The sequence below is a fragment of the Prinia subflava genome, chromosome 3 (assembly GCF_021018805.1).
Source record: "Prinia subflava isolate CZ2003 ecotype Zambia chromosome 3, Cam_Psub_1.2, whole genome shotgun sequence".
Classification (NCBI taxonomy): Eukaryota; Metazoa; Chordata; class Aves; order Passeriformes; family Cisticolidae; genus Prinia; species Prinia subflava.
Window position 1 is genome coordinate 88042605 of NC_086249.1, and position 17796 is coordinate 88060400.

The window sequence follows — 17796 nt, forward strand, 5'->3', positions numbered from 1 at the left end:
CAACCTATTTAAAGCCTTCTCACCACTTTTCTTCCTCAGTTAAGTGAATATCCAACATAGCGTCAGGAGGCTTCAGGTCTTCATGTCAATCCATCCATCATTTGAAGATGGATTAGACAGATGATAAAGATTAGTTATGCGAGGTATTTTGGGAAAGACATGATTCTGCAGGTCTCTTCTTATATATCCCCTCCCTTTTTGATAAAAGTAATATGCCACAGATTTAGACCCAGACATCTAAAATCCAGTTAAGTAAAGTAGATAAACTCATATCCAACCCATGTACTTAAAATTTTCACTCCATTGATTTTTCACATCAGTTTTCAGACTGAAGTTCCTGTGTTTGTTCCTAAGTTTTGCTGGGGCAATTGCTGTGGTTTCTGTATCTGAGCTGTTCCCTCATGCTTTCCACTTAACTGCAGGAAATCTTTGATGCACTTCTGGGCACTCTCAGGGAAGTATAAACAGGTATTAGAAAACTAGCAGCATAAATTGGTTTAAAATGTGTCCTCCCCTTGAGGTGAATAAAGGACATATAGTGGCTGACATGAAAGTAGAACTTCCTCTATTGTTAGATTGGGAGAGCTGGAGGTCACCACTCAAACAAGCTGAATAATAAACTCCTCAGTTGCAGTGTGGACATATGGAAATGTAACAGACCATGGAGACTGACCCACCTCCATGATTCCTGACCCAGCACATTTGCATTTAAAAGATAAAGATAAATGTGCAAAATATTAAAAACATAACCTTGTACCAAACCTTTGAAATGATGCTTTAAACCATAGCCAAGTTTTGGCATAGTAAAACATCTGTGAATTATTCTATCCACCGAAACAAAATGCTCCAGTTCTTTGGAAAATGTGGTCAGTGCATTTTGCATGCTCAGAGTTAAACTGATAATAAATTTGGAGTCTGGACAGAAATTTCTCAGGTCAGATTTGGGGATTTCGATTGTTTTATGGAGCAGTCTTTCTTAGTATGAGCATTGTCCCCTTCCTATTATCATTTGCAATTTCCCCCGAATTATTTTCTGCTAGTGCAACAACACTAGCAATTTATCTCCCTTATTCTGAGCTATTCTGAGGTTTTTATGGCTTTTGATCTTTTATATAATTTCCCTTAAATATTTTCTGAAGTACTAAGATTTCTTTCATTACTTGTATAATTAAGATTTGGAGAATGGATGTTCCTTGTTCCCTTCTATGCTACTGTAATTTGTTTTTCCCATTCTCCTTACCACTGTCAAATTTCTTCTGTCCACATAAAGTAGTATGGCATGACATCTCTTAATTTATACAAACAGACTTATATCAGGAACCTTCCTATATTTCCTTTTTTGAAGAACTCGAGTGTTTCAACAACAATAAAGTAGAAACAAATCCCCCAAATACCATAGTTTACCTATGTGCTAATTTGCATCCTGTTTCTGAAACAAGAGTTGACAAGTCCAACATGTGTGAGCAATAACTGCTATTCAAAGTTAAGCTCTGGAAATGGTGACTGACATGGAGCCGGGCATTCCCTTAGCCAAGGGAATTATCAACTATAGACCAGCCAAAATAAACTCAGAAATTTCCTCTGGGTGTTAATCACTCTGAGGATTGTTCTTTCCCACACACTGGGCAAAGATTCTTGACCTTCTGATTTGGAGCAAAATCACCCTATTAATTAAATAATTTGTCCATTATCACCTGAAGACATATGTAACCTTTTCACCCTACACGAGCAAGAACACACTAAGTAAATAAATGTCTATTGTAAATATGAGCAAATCCCCAAGCTTGTTTCGTTTCCTGTAGTGCATATGCCATCCCAATAGTGCTTAGTGTAGATCTGCACAGCATAGCACATGAACACATCTTTTCAATCTCCTATGGATGTCTTTGCCCAAAACTTTCCAATGAAGCAGTCCAAAGCTAGGAAAATTAATTATAATTGACCTTTCAGCTATAATGGCTGGACTTATGCCTGCCCTGAAGTACAGCACTGTACATCTCTCCATATTATGATACCACTTAAGTTATATAACTCATAGTACCTTTTACTGAGATGACAACATCAAATGTCTTTATCACGGAAAATATCTTTTTCCATGGAACTGCAATCATGAAATTGTGGGGGAAAAGTTTGGTATTGTCACTTCTGCAGGATGAGTCTTTATTCATGCAGTGGAAAATCTACAGGCTCATCAGGAATAATGTTCTTACAATTGGAAGGAAGCCCTTCTTTAACAGCATCTTATGGTAAAAATTATTCTCAGAATCTTTTACTTTGATGCTGCTGCAGAAGTCCAGCTAACAAATTTCAGAAATGAAGATGCCTACAGTTATTGGTATATTTGATTTTTCAAAAGATTACATGTACCTCTAGCCCCCATGGGCAAGCTTTCACAATCTGGTAGAGACAATTTATTTGCACACACTATATAATGACCTCAAGACTGAAAAAGTCAGAAACCTTGTGGTTTGATCAGAAGACTAAGCCTGATATTTCAGCTGCTTTTTACAGACATTAAAATACCCAACACCCCAGAATGATCTTAGGAATTTTAAAAAGACACTGCAAAGGAAAGCTTGCTAGGAAAATAGTTTTCCGGAGGATTTATGAAACAAAACTCCATTGATCGTCCCATTACACCTTTACACTGCAATGCAAATGTGAAGAACGAGTACCATTGGAAATGGTTCTTTCAAGCAAAGAAAGGCAAGACTGTTTCAATGGAGGTTGTAAGTTTAACCCCCTTTGTAAGCCTTCAGAGGTCTTCTACCTTCCTTCCCTTTGTCTCCAAACTCTTGAAGTTTCTGTACTATTCCTCTCTCATTTGTGCTTACCAAGGCAAGTTCTGACTTTGTACCTGAAAAATCCTATTTTCATCCTCAAGATTGCCAAACAAGGTTCATTCTCAATTTCTGGATAAAGACTGCTTCCTCTGCTTTCCTAATGCAGTTTGAAGAAGAGAGATGAGTAATCTTTTCCTTCTCTGCAGAGTTCCTCCAGGTCTCCTCTCCCATGCAGTTGTTTTCCCTCTGTGCCTCTCTCTGTCCCTCTCTTATGTACTTTATTTTCTAAATAACCTAGTCTAATCTCAGTAATGAATCTTAATATTTTAAAATGTACTGTTCTCAAGAAAATTAGAGCCACTTCCCCTTGCTATGTTGGAATAACACAAACAACCAGACCTTCCCCTTTCTTTCCTTTCTCTTATCCCCTTCTTTAACCCAAGCACCTCCAAAAAGCAAACACTCTTAAGACATTCCTTGGCATAGCACCAACCAATGGCACAAACACCTGCCAGAAGATGCTCAGAAAGGATATAAAATCTGTTTTAGCCTAAGATTTTTCAAGAAAAATTTGCAAATCCAGTTCAGTGTTAGAAGGACTGGAAGAGAGGGGGAAAATCAAATTTCTTCTTTGTCATGATCAAGTTTCCAGCTTCACACTTATAGGGCCAGGAGTTACATCTTCCCTGTGAGGTTAAATGCACATTTGAAAAAGAGAAACGATTGAGACAACATTCCTCTCTCTTTCCCCTGTGTTTACCTTACAATTCAGAGAGGTTTGGTGTCGTTCAGATATCTGGGGAAGGAGCAGGAAGCAAAAAACCTCTGGGGACAGAGAAGTAAGGAGGCAGTAACAGCAAACTTAGAGCAGTGTCAAGGAGAGGGGCAGCAAGGTTCAATACAAAGAGCTAAAAAAAAAAATCAGTGGACTAAAGGTTTGCTGGAATTAATCTGAAAACTCAAAGGAACATTAGGAAAAAAATCAGCACCATTGGTTATTAGTCTCTTCTGGTGCATACCTACATCATCAGCTCAAGACAAATGGGGAAATAAGGTGCATTTCTCCATAAACCTGTTTTCTCCAGTAACAGTTTCCAGATTTTCAAGACCAAAATGATGCAATCTGTCTTCCTAAAGCTAACTCTTCTACAGTATTTAGAGGTATAAATTCATAGAAACACACAATGGAAAACATCATGGAATTAGAAAAATTAGACAAAATCCATGATCTAATACCCCAGGATTTCTGGTCCAGAAAGACAGATGATGCTTGTCAAATAACTAAAGCCCTTTGTGAGCAATCATGCAATAAGATGAACTTAAACAGGGAAAATTTAAGGGCTTGTTTTTGTTTTGTTATGTTGGCCAGGAGGTACCTCTGGAGACTGTAAAGTAACTTTATCAACTAAGCCATAATGTGAGCCTAAACAAAGATAAATGTAATGTTCTGTACTTGGAAAGAAGTAATCCCAGGCAGCAGCACAAACAGGGATTGGGCTGGAGCAGCAGCTCTGCTGAAAGGGTCCTGGGCATGCAGCAAGCTGACTGGGAGCCAGTGGTGTGTCCTGAGAGGGAAGGTGGCCAGCAGCCTCCTGGGGTGCACCAGTGCAGCCAGCAAACCAAGAAATGTGGCTATTTCACTCTACTTACAAGGCCACACCTGGAATACTGTGACCACTTGTGGTCCCTCAGCTGGAGAGTTTGAGAAGGGTCCAGCAGAGGCCACTAGGATTATTAGGGTGTTGTAGCACTTGACATATGAAGAAAGGTTGAAGGAAACAGGTTTACTCTGACAGAAGGCTCAAAGGAGATCTAATTACACTCCTTGAATATCTGCAGTTAGTTATAGAGGAAACAGAGCTGCTCTCTAGACAAGGATGCTTCTGACAGAACAAGAAACAATGGACTTGAAGTGCTGCAAGAGAAATTCTGTCTGGATTGAGGGGGAAGAATAAAAGAAGATTGGAAGAGGCTGCCCAGGAATGCAGGGGACTCTCATGTGCTGGAAATTCTCAATATTGTTTGAGGAAAATTGGTGTAGCAACCTGTGCTTAAAAGGAGGTTGGGCCAGATAATTTCCAGAGAACAGTGAGAACTTCCCATGAATCCCTGCACAGTCTTTCTAGCTATGTGAATTGTCTTTTCAACCCACAATCATCATCTTCCTCATGCATGAGGCTTTTATTATTCTGGGGATCTGTGATATTTATTTCCAGTCATTGCTAATCCTTCATAAGCAGTTTACACTCTAGTTCTGTTTAAAAGGAGGAGGCACATGGGAGGCAGTAGCAGACTTCTCCCTTGACAGTTTCTTTTGCAGTCAAGACATTCAAGGAGAGTTAAATTGTGGGAGGATTTTTTAACCTTCAGTAACAAGGCTTAATTAGGGATCAAGAGCAAATGTTATAGTAAAGAAGAGGCACCTCTGAATACACATTCATATTGGGCTTTTGTTCCAATTGAGCTGGTTAACGAGGGATGTAAGAGCATTTGCATCTAAGTATGCTCAAAAAATTCAGATGGCTATTACAATTTTTAATTTTACTTGAGCTGAAGATATTGAGTAAGCAGGACCTTCTGAAGATTAGATGTATTTGTACAGAAATGGTGAAGAACTTGTACAGGTCTTAGTTCATTAAAATATTTTGACACTGCAAGGAACAAACTCATGCTGGAACTCAAGAATAAATTTCTTATTATTCAAGAAAATAGGAATTAAAATAAAAATTGGAAAAAAATTTGGAAAAGAAAGCATGATTTTGCTCTCACAGTACCATCTGATCTGTTTAGTGTTTATCACAAAAGATGAATTTGAGTAACTACAATAAAATACTATTTTGAACGGGGGATCCACCCAGCCTCCCCAATAACACTGACTTCAGCAGAAACAAAAGCAGGCTTCAAAGCTGCCCATTTTGGACCAAGAAATGTCAAGAAGCAAAAGGTGCAACCCTGCCATACCCTACCTTTGTTAAACACAGTAAGAAGCATAGCCATGAGAAGACAGGGCTAAGGAAGAGACAGAGCTTTCCTTTGCTAACATTTACCAAAATATTGTAACAGCAAAATTTTTCCATAGACCAAAGAACAGTGACATCTAATCCCCTGGTAGTTCCCTGATGTACCACAATCTGAGCCCTGGCAAATGTCTTACAAGTCCAGATGGCAGCAGAGGGAAAAACCAGCGTAAACATGAATATAAAGGAAAGGGTTTATGATTTTGATGAAGACTGAACAACCACCTCATTTTTCACAAGAGAAATAGTGATGACTTTGTACGAGACCTCACCTTTCAGGGAAGTATATGGTGTGGTTCCTTTAAGCCACTATTTTACATAAGCATCTAGGTAAAGTTAAAAATGCTGCGTTTCTAGCGATTAAAAACCTCTATGGAAAAGGTGTACATAGCTATACGAGTTAGCACAGTCATTTTATATCCATGAACTTTGTTGAGTTCTAAATGCAAAGGGGACAGGATACTTTTCAGAATTAGTAGCTATATTTTTGCTATTACTAAATTTACTCCCTTTCGTTGCACAGAGGATATATATGAAAAGGAAGCTGGTTTCAGGAGGTTTTTGTTTTGTATCAGTTTTTCCCAGATCTCTAGAATTAGCCTGAAGGATCCTTTTAGAGAGTAAGTAAATATATAAAATATTAGGACAACACTGCAATGCAAAAAGGATGGTAAATTGCTCATCCAAGGAGATGACATAACAAATACTGACATAATTTCCAAGCAGCAAAGCAAAACTAGGTCAAATCACATTGACCTATCTAACATAATAAGCCCTTTTTTTTCAGATTTTTACAATGTAGACTGTGTCTCCAGGCATTAATGTCCCCTGTTATCAATGTATAGTGTTGTCACTCTGCTTTAATGTCTTATCACCATGTTGTGTTAATTAGACCAAAACAATACAATGCACTTTTGAACTGCTTAAATCCCAGTTTGAAATCTCTGTCTACACTATAATTCTGAAGTTTTCCATTTAGAAATTAAGTCATTAACCATTTATCTGTTTCAGTAGGTGCTGGTGGGATAGGGCATTTTTTTACCTGTACAGTCAAAAACTAGGCTTCCTAAGTTGTTCAAGACAAGGTCCACATAGCTGACATCCCTCAGTGAGGAAATGCATGCTGGTATCAATGGCATTTGATACGGGGCATAACCAAAGAACAATGTCTCAAATATCACATGGACAAACCTGGTCTGTGCTTCACAGTGTGTCCCTGCCCAAGAGCTTTATCCACATGCACTGCCCTGAAAGGAGCAGTCCTTTTCCTTGCTCAGGGCAGCCTTCCCTTCCCCAATTCTTGTTCCTCTGCACCTCAGATTTACAACACGTGTACTTTTCAGTGAGATTGTTTACAGAGTTGCTTAGGCTTCTGCCTACAGTCTCTTGTGATTCCAACAAGAACAGAAATACAAGTAGTAAGAGAGAGACCTGTCTGTATCCCTGCATCCAGAGCTGAGCTGGAATCAGACTGGGCTGATGGCTTGAGACCTCACTGCCCAGGGAGCTGGAGCTGGTTACAAACAAGGAAAAAAACAGAGGCAGGAGACAAAGGGAGACCTTGGTGGTCCACAAAGGAGAAGCTGTCAATAGAGCGTACATCTTCCCTGTAAAATACGTAGAGATTTTGCAATAAGGGCATCATATTAGGGAGGGAAAACCAGAACAATCCAATGATAAAACCAAAACCCCCTCCAAAACTTTTGAAGCTTGCTTGGTGATGAAGAGTTCCTTGAAACTGGGATGCTGACTGTTTTTATGATGGAGTGGCTAGATTTGGCAACTCCAATCCTAAATATAAATATATAAAAATATGAAGTGTTTCTCTTTTCCTTTTGTTTTCTTCTTCCTTTTTTTTCTCATGTCTTCAATTATCTCTCAGGAAGAAAAATCCCCAAACTAATACACAAAACACGCCAAATTAAAAAGAAGAAAAAAAACACAACAAAAACCAAACCAAAAAAATCCTACCCTAAACAAAACCCCTAAACTCCAAACCAAAACAAAAACCAAAAGGGATCGTGTTTCCGTATGGGATAACTACTGAAAAAAAAAATAGAATTGTTTTGCAAACAATTTTGCCATAAAATACTGATTTCTCAGTATTTTTTGAAAGAAGACATCAATCTCAGCTAGTGCCTCGACTAAAAAAAAAAAAGATAGATCCCAGAGATGGTGTGGGGGGGAGAGAGGGTCTCATCTAAGTAAGCTCTCGCTTCACCTGAGTCTACAAAGTGCATCAGCTGGCCAGAACCACAAAGGAGTCTGCCCTCCCACTCTGGCAGTGTGGGGAGAGGGTCGGTGTTGTGAGGGGAGGGGGGTGTCTCTGAGCTCCTGCTGTAATTAAATACCTGCAGACCCAAACAGATGAGTCAGTGCCATTTGTCCTGGGCACCTGCTCGGACACTGGAGCCCCACAGGTGCACGGGCAGCACAAGGCAGCCTGGGTGAAGAGTGATGGGAAGATGTTGTTGCCACCAAAGGCATGAGAAATATGTTGGCCTTCCTGCCCCAAAATGTGGAGTGACATAGCACGTTACAAGCTCCTTTCTGAGGCCATAAAGTGTTCCTCCATAAATATTTTCCTTAAAGTCTCTCACACTACAATAAAAAAATCCTGTCAGCCTCATCAGTCTGCTCATTTACTGTCCTTTTATTCCTTTTACAGGAATAAAAGCCTGGACTTTCTTTTATTTGTTTTACTATCTCAAAATTGTTCTTGCACCCTGTTATCTCAACACTTATTCAATCATAAAACTTTTTGGGCCAAACAAACATTGCCTCTTTGCCAGCTTTTTTCTCCTCCCACATCCCCCAGGAAGATATAAATACTAATGATAAAAAGCCATGACATGACAGCAAATGGGAAAGAATTTGAAAGAATTAAGAACTATTTTTACTGTTTAGAAAAGAGATCAAAATCAGCTTCCTACCCTTTAGCGCTTTCCCCAGCTTTCAGACAGGCTGGATTCTGCACTGCAAGCCAGGGATCTCGGGGATATACAGTAATTCCTTACAGCTTGCTAAAGCATTACAAGCTCTAAGCTGCACGACTGTAATAAAGACTTTGAACCAAAAACAGGCTAAAGAATGGAATACCCTGAGAAGTCTGAAATGCAGTTCAAACAAACTCCAGCGCACATCCAAAAGGCAATTAGTACAGCTGTATGTGAATACTGGTCTGCTCCTTTCTCTCAGCTCAGTCTTCACCCACAGACAAATCAAACTGTTTCTCCAGATTCTGAAGCATTTTTTGAGCTTCAGCAGATTCCCTGCGAGCATTTACCACTGCAAGCTCCTTGTTCCCAGCATTTCATTTTCCTTGACCCCAGGATCCAGCAGACCCCTTACCTCTCGTGCTACTCTGTGGAGGGACTCTGAGGTCTGACAACTTTTTGCAGTGCTCAGGAGCTGTTGAAACCCTCTGGCACTGCTGCTTCCCTGTCCCTGGCCAGCGGGGAAGCCCCGAGAGCAGGCAGCAGTGGGAAGCCGGCAGCCAGCGCAGCAGAGGGCTGGGCAGGCCGGGGGGAGGGAGCTGGAGACAGACCTCATCAAAGGTAGGAGGCCTAGTGGGGATCACGGACACAGAGATACACATCTAAATAATTCAGGATCTAATAAAAGCTTCAGGTTGGGTTCTATTCAAGACGTGAAATGAAGCTGAATTTTGATGTATTTCAGGCTTCCAACAATGCAGAATGTGGCGTTACCTAATAACCTGACACTGAAAAACCAACATTATTTTAAGAGAATTCCACATAAAGTTAATAAGAAAAGTGGCTATGGATATGTATATTTATAGCTTTAGGTTGAAATTCTATCATGGGAAGATTTTGAGAGCTTCAAGTCTGACCTCTACAGGTAGGCTGCTGAAATAGGAACAGGATGTTGGGATTGCAAACAGTACATGGAACTTTTATAAATCAGGGAAAAGTAATGGATCAGATGCACTCCTTAACATCACATTATCATCAGTGCCTCCTGAAGCCTTATTTTAAAAACACATCTATTTGTATCAATATCTGTGGGAATTTGGCTCCTGCAAATGCTTCTCTCTGCAAATGCAGACTGCATAGATAGTGCAGCACCACAAGAAAAAGCACATCTAGTGTGAATATTTTTACATTCAAAAGTGTAAATGGGTTATGCTCTGTTTTTTATTATCCCTCCCCCTTCCTCACCAATCTTCCACATGATCTACTCTTGCAGAGCTACAGAAACAAGCATTACTTTGAAACTGATAACATTCATTTGCCTTTTGTAAAACTGATGTTTTTAAATGCCCTGATTGGTGCCACCTTTTTCTAATCAGAACCAACCACTCTAACAAACTACCCTTTGTCAGGGGATCCCATCCCCTCTGTTCCCACCAACCTACAGCACTTGTTGCTATAGCTACCCTGCATGTCTATTTACCACAGAAGTGATCAAAGGGAGCAGACAACACACATACACACACAAAAAAATCTTGACCAGGCTTCCTACAGAGCAATGTCCAGCCACTAATTAACTGATACACTCCCAGCCTGTGGACTCTGTACACTTGTTTTCTTTATTCTACATAGTACACACACAAAAAAAGGCAGCATTCTTCAAGATGCTCTTTCTCCCCTTACAGGCCAAACAAACAACAAAACATCCCAGGATGAACTCTGTAAGATAATTTCCTTGTGCCAGGCAAAGGATTATAGAACTACAGCACAAAAAGAACACAGCTTTTCTACAGAGGAATGCATTAAGAATTTTAAAAGGTATGCAAAAGAAAATAGGAAATAAGAAACACATGCTAAGAACCTAAACAGCTGAAAGGAAAGGGAGTGATTTTGAATTTTGCATATGTTTTGCACTGAAAATGTATACAGCCTTTATTCACTTCGTGATTATATGCACACTAAAAGCCATATGACTGCAGACATGATAAGTAATTGTAATGGTTTTCTGAGCCTTAGAAACAGTTTTTCATTTTCAGGTGGCCTGTCAGTTAATAGTTGTTTAGTTGAACCTCTTTATGTGACAAAGGGCTCAGGACTCAAGACTGCCTTGATCAAAGTCAATGGTACTTCAATGGGAAGAGGCCAAAGTAAGGAGCTGCATTTTTTGTCAATGACACTCCTGCAAGCTGCACTTCAGGGATATGTTGTGGTTGAAAGGGAATGAAAATGAAGTATTAAAATTCATCAAACATTTGATTTTCTGTGAAGTAGGCTTAGGAAACAGAGCCCACAGTGCCCTCTCCAGTTCTGCAGCAAACTCAAGGAATCCAGTCACATAACTGTGTCCAGCCACACAAAAACTCCACCTTCACGAAGGCTGAGCACCCCTTCAGGAGTTTCCATCACTTGCAAATTTCCTTACTTTATAAATAATAAACTGAACTCAGTACTCTGCAAAGCAAAAAAAAAAACCACCAACAAACCAACAAACAAAAAAGTGTTTCTTGCAAAGGCTTTTTTCTTGTCTGTTAGTTCTTTTTTATGTTTTTGCAACTATGTAAGATACCTTCAAAAACTGCCCTTCTGCTTCCTACCACTAGTCTTACAGCACACACCAATGGGTATATTTCCTGTGGATGCTTAAACATTTACTGGTACATTGTGATCAGCATAGTTTCTCAGATAGGATAGAAATGTTCCTATTTTGGTTGCTGGATCTTATTTGTGAGGTTCTTTTATGAGACAGCAAGAAGACAGCTCTTGCTGAGGTTTTCAATGATCAACTATAAATGGCTACTTCTTTATACTGTCTCATTTACAAATCTCAACTCAGTATTTACACCAACCCCTGTGACCAGCTGAAGACTATTGGACTGGCACAGCAGTAAATTAGGTTGAATCTTATCAACTGGCTGCATATTACGTTTCTACTTTTCTAATTCCTCCACTTTAACTGTGGAAATTAGTGCATTTGTCTTTCTATGTGCCATTGTTCAGTAGCTGTGGGTTGTCCTTGGGTCAGATCGGCCATCAGCCCAGTACATGGTTTCATTCCAACACCTGCAGCACATTGCCACACGCCTATGTACTTGATGGGTAACTCTGCAACACCAAATTGAGCTATAGGTCCCACGAAAAGTGGGAGCACTCACTCCCAAAGCCTGAGAGAGGAAGGAGTTAACCCACTCCCTTCCCAGCTGGTGCAAGGATGAGGAAAGGAGCACCAAAGAGGGACAGAGAAAGCAGCAGGACAGGTAGGGAGAGATGATTATAAGGCGGAAGAGAAGGTAAAAAAGAGCTCTCTGTTGCTCTGAATAGGAGGGCCATGGAAAGGTCACCCTCTGCATATAACTCTTTCCCTTAACAATTTCCAACTAGAAGGAGGAATGAGGGCTCCAGCTGCACATGTCTTGCCTGCTTCTAAGTGTCTGCTGTAATGGATTTCCTAAACGTTTTGTACAGTGACTCCATAGCCCATCACAACCTTCATTTGGCACCAAACAAGGAATTCTGCTGACAGGAGCTGATGCCCTCAGTAGCTCAGCACCACTTGACATCCAGCTCCCTGGATTTTGTCCCTCGGGCCCTAGCAGTGCCCACAGACCCTCCGTGCCAAACTGAACTTATTTGTGCACAGCAAACCGAGCGAACCCAGAGAAATACTGCCGAAAGGCTCCCTCGGCACGGGAGAGAGGAGCGCGCCCGGGGCAGGTGTTCAAACAAACCCGGGCAGCGCTGCGGGCCGGGCCGGGCCCGGCAGGAACCAGCCCGCCCGTGCCTGCCCCTCTCCTGAGGATGGAATGCCTCCCCCATCCCTCCTCCTCTTCTGGAGAGTACGTGTGTGCCTGAGCAGTGGCCCTCCGCCCCCGTTCTCTGTTAGACGTATTTGCCTTGCTCTTTTAACCCACCGCTTAGGAATCTTCATTGTCCCTGAAGCCTATTCTTTAGGTGGAGATATTTCAAGAGAGCAAAGTGCATGTTTCACAGAGCATTTTACACTGTATTCTTGCCGTCCTGAACATTTCTGCTTCTTTCGCACTCCTCGCTGGTAACCCCCTGTGCCAAAGTACCCTCTTGTGGCGATAATGATTTCTGATGACTACGTGCATGCAGCTGATCCGCCTGAGTATCTGAAATGCCCTTCATTGTGCTTTGCAAGGACAAGAATTTCCCTCTCTTTCAAGAGTTAGAAAACGTGGTGATTTTGCTAATGGGAGCAAGTAATACCTTTCCTTGTCCCATCACCTGTGTTTTCTCTTTCTTCACCCTTCCTCACCTCCTGCAAGTTAGAGAAAACTGGCAAGGAAGCTGGGACTTCCCACCATGGTTTCAGAAAGGGACTGTAAAACAAATGTTCCATTTGCGCTACAGGTGCAAAATCCTCACACATGCATTTCCTGGACATGTGCTATAAAAGTACCCCTGAGAACTGAATGAATGACACCCACACAGAAAACCTAGAAAACCTCTCATTTCCTCATATTTACCCATTGTTTACCCAGAAAATAACATATTATGAGCAAGTTTAGGAAGTGGACTGGCTTTTTAAACTGGGACAGATCTTTGATTCAGTCTTAAGATACAGCCAGTTTTTCTTCCTCCCACAAGGTTCTTCTAAATGTGCATTGTTGCTATAAAACTATGGAAAACAAGAATCAAAAACATTTTGTCACTGTGCCTTTTAACTGTGAGAACGAAAATAAAAGCTCCTTTTGTCTCCTCAGGTGAATAGAAGTCTTTAAAAAACCCCTCATTTGAATAATCTTAGAAAAAAATCCCTAGAAAACCCATCTTAGAGTACTTTTGTGAAGCTGCAAGACAGCTTGAAACTACTACGTTTTAAAACAATCAGAAGATTAAAGCACTGGCAGGCAAGGAACTCATGCAGAGCTATTTAATAAATTATCCTTGGGCTGAATTATTGGCATATTCAGGCTTATAACACAGCAAGTTCCTTCCTTTCGCATGTCACAAACAGGGCTGCGAGACAGCCTACACAATGCGCTTAAACCATGGCAAACTGGAATTGATTTACAGAGCTCGCGAACCGCTTCCACGCTCCCTACAAATCCAAAACGCACCATGACTTGCATGGCATCCCTGCCTACCGGGAGAATCAGGGAGGGGGGAAAGAACTTAGTTGTTTGGGGTTTTGCCGAAAACTTACAATTATAAGGAGAAATTAAAGAGGAGCGGGGGAAAAAGCAGCGGAGGTCGGCAGGGGTTGGGAGCGGTGGAAGCCGGAGGCGGCGGGCAGTGGCTCCTTACCTGCCTCATGGTGAGATTCCCATCATCCATCCAGCGGGCCAGGGGCTCTCACTCCGCGCTGCTGCCGGCGGGGCAGAAATCCATCAAGTTTCCCACCGTAAGCAAGTTTCCCTCCCTCCTCTTGCCTGTCTATTACTTCCTCCTCCCTTTTTATTCTTTGCTGGGGGAGCCCTGGCTGAGACAATGTCAAGTTTCCCAGCCCTCGCTGCCCAGCCTGTGGGAAGGGCGGCGGGAGCAGCTGCCCGGCTCTGGTTTCAAACCGCGGCCAGCGCTGGAGCTGCGGCTGAGCCGGGCCCGCCAATCAGCGGGGAGGGGAGGCGGCACAGCGCAGAAAGGCGGCTGCCTACACCGGGATTAGGAAAGCTTTCAAGGGTTTAAAAGACTGAAAGCAGCTGGAAACAGTGTCTAGGGCTACAAAGAGGGAAGTCAATTTGCGGTGTAAGAGATTATTCCCATTCTCATGTAGCTGCTCTGGGTCTGCTCGAAGCTTAACAGGCTCCCAGGATTTCAGCAAGGATATGTAAATGCCCGGTGGAAACTAATGCAACATCAGAGCGATGCAGAAACGCTCGACAGCCCCCGGTAAAGTGGCAATATCCCGTCTCCAGAAGCACCGATTTCCTCATGTCAGATTAAAAGGAAAATTACCTAATGACATAAGCGGGAAGTAAAATACCGTTTACCATTTACATTAAGGGTAAGTGCCTGTCTGTTGGAAGGAACAAAAATAAATGTGCGGATCCACAGTTTATGGAAATGTTTTGTTGCAAAGTTTTATTTGTTTCCGTGGCAAACGTTTAATCATCCCTAGCCTCAGTTCACTGTCTGCTTTCCCTTCGTTAGGGAGGGTGTTTTCCTCATTGCTGAAGCTGAGTTTTTCAAGCAAGATAACACTGGACTCGAAATGCAACTTCAAAGGAAAAAAAATGTGTTTTGTTTTGTTTTAACGAGTTCAGCTGCTATCTGCTGCCCCTCGGTGGCTTTCATTAAAATAAACAAAGAAAAGGCAAAATCAAAAATCTCAAATTTGAGGTGCCATTGCTGTTTGAGTTACACCTTTCAAAGAATTATAGAATTGTTGGGGTTGGAAGGGACCTTGAAGAACATCTAGTTCCAAATTTCTTGAGCTAAAAAAGAAAGAAAAAAACAAAAAAAACAAAACAAACAAACAAACAAAAAAAAACAGGGCGAAGAGAAGTGCAAGCCTGCAAATTGATACCAGCAAATCTTCTCCAAAGTGGAGAAGGCTTGCAGGCTTCTGAACTTAATATCAGTTCAGAAGCCTGTAAGTCATTCTGTTCCACTCTTAATGGAATCTGTCTTTTGATCTTCGGGAACAATCAGGCAAATCTGATGCCTGAAGTAAAGTCCCAATATCACAAATTTACTTCTGCAATGGTGTTATCTACCAATGAAAAAATTAGTCTCTATCACTAAAAACCCTTAGCAATACAAGTAATCTTATTGAATTGAGTTACAGGAAAAAAAATTACGATGATATGTTTCCAGGGTTTTAATTAAAAGCTTCCAAAAATATATTCCCTTTTAACTTATGATAAGCTCCAGCAGTGGGTATGTCACAGGGAAAGAAAGAAAATATCTGAACTATGTATTTATTTGTTTTCCCATCTAAAGACAATAATGATTTTTCTCACAACTGTAACAAAGAAAGGAGCTTGCATAATATTGACACTCAATCAGAAGAATGGCATGGGTGGCAGGAAAACCTGATTGAAACCACTACTGCACTTTATCCAGGTCCAACTTTACTCTTGCCTGGTCTGTGTCCTCAGAAGGAAGGATCCAAACCATCCACCAACCATCTCCAAGGATCCATAAAACATGCTGTGTAAACATAAGCCCAACCATCCTCTCTAGCCAATGTGGAGATGAGTGATGCCCCAGTGATGGTCTAATATTGCCCACTTGCACAACGGCCTGAAGCAGCTGCAATGCAGAGTGAGGTGCATCAAGAGCACTTAACAGGAACACTGGTTCTCTGTTCCCCAAGCATAGCTCAGCGGACACATGTCGCTTGAAATGAGTATGTGGTATGTGATTATCTTTTACTACTTTAAATCTGGGAGAATCATCTCCAGGACGCAAAGGAAACATAATGTACTTTTTCAAAATAATCAGATCATTAGGGGTAAACTACTCTGGTGAAGAGGATGTATTTAAAAGTTCAAAACTGAAAAAATTAGTAAGGATTACAAAGGATTCACACAAAACCCCTATATTCGATTTCAAGGTTTAAGAAGGGGATTCTTAGTACAGCTTCAGAGTTTCACATGGGAACAAAGCAAAAGTTTCTGTAAGAACTCAAACATTATAAAGATAAAACAATTGTGTAACTTTTCTGGAAATGCAGACACCTACATACACGTGCATATACAACAAGCACAACTTACAGGATTGGATGGGTACTGCATTTTATTGGAAACCCAGGAGAATGTGGCATCAAAATGAGTTGATTGTATAAAGTGAAAACTGATTTCTAGTATTAGCAAAAATATGAAACCATTAAAATTGATGACCTATGTTCAGGGTGGGGTGTGAGCTATTTTTTCTTTAAATCCAGTGTCAGAGAAAGTCCCTATTCTCTTTATGCCATTCACTTTCCATCTTTGAGGAATGTACTTTATGACTCAGTTGGTGGAGTTCTTTGGTGTAATACCATTTTTGCAGTTCAGACCAAGATAAGTTCTGCACCAGCTGCAGGGGGTGCAGTATATTATCCCAGGCAGTGGATTCAGAAAACAGTCCTGCACTTCAGTTCCTAGAGTATTCTGAGTAGCATAAGAGGAAAAGAGAGGATCTATATCTGAAGTGGTTTTGAGGGCAGTCAGCATCCAAAGACACAGATGAACAGCTAGATGTGAGGAAGAGGAATTGCCATCTGGGGTGCAAGAAGACAGGTGCTGGTTTTTACACCTTCCTCTGAAAATCAGATTTCCTGTCTATAACCCAAGGGCACATGTGTGCATGACAAAGTCATATGGTGCCCAGGAAAGTGAAAGAGGATTCTGACCCTGAGAGAGGAAACTTTTACAGTCTGTCCAGTGGAACCAGTGGAGGTAGGAGCAGCCAGAGGAGCTGGTGCCAGGTGTAAGATCCGACATCACTGGGAGCAAACACCTGCATAAGCCACACCAAAGTCATGGGAAGCACCACAGAAGTTTTAAAGGATTCGTATTGAAATAATCTAAGGGTAAAGTAAAATGGCTACAAGCACACATAACCATTGGGCAGGTTTATGTTATGTGAACACTGGTTATCAGCAGTAATGGTCACATATTCGTCTTACCAAACCCCTTGGAGCTACGAGTGACACCAGTAGACACAGAAGTACCAAAGTAGCTCTGACCTTGCTGCTCACTGTGGATGCCTGCCACACTCCTCATCACACACCAAGCACCTCCCAGACACAAAGGGCACACACACAAGCACTCCATGAACCTCATGTCTCAAGCATTACGTTTCCCCTTCACTAAAGCAAAATCAAGGGAGGATAACTTTAGATGGGCTTCCATTATTTGCAACATTGATCAGGAAGATCTTCAGTGTGGTTTGTGCTGTTCTGCTCCTGACATGGCAAAAGTAGTCAGCAGGAACTTGAGAGAACTCAGGGTGTTGGGTTCTAACTAAAAATCCTGCCTCCCTTTGCTACTTAAGAAAAAGATGATTAAAGTGTGTTGTGAGCCAATTTATGTAGCCAAAAAGCTTTGAGAGTTCCTATAAATGTGCAGAAAACCCCACCACCATGTAATACCAGTTACAAATCGTACATTATGT

The 17796-nt window shown here is 41.3% G+C and overlaps 1 protein-coding gene across 4 annotated transcripts in view; it reads right to left on the reverse strand.

Moving 5' to 3' along the window:
• The window catches only part of MID1 (midline 1), a 239171-nt gene that overhangs the window by 126506 nt on the left and 94869 nt on the right, over positions 1-17796 (reverse strand). For 3 of the 4 annotated variants that reach the window (XM_063392824.1, XM_063392823.1, XM_063392820.1), the window contains exon 1: positions 14002-15424. The exons of the other annotated variant lie outside the window; for it this stretch is intronic. The gene's annotated coding sequence lies outside the window, so the exon portion shown is untranslated. Of the gene's footprint in view, positions 1-14001; positions 15425-17796 lie in introns of those variants that run through there. 4 annotated transcript variants of the gene reach the window in all.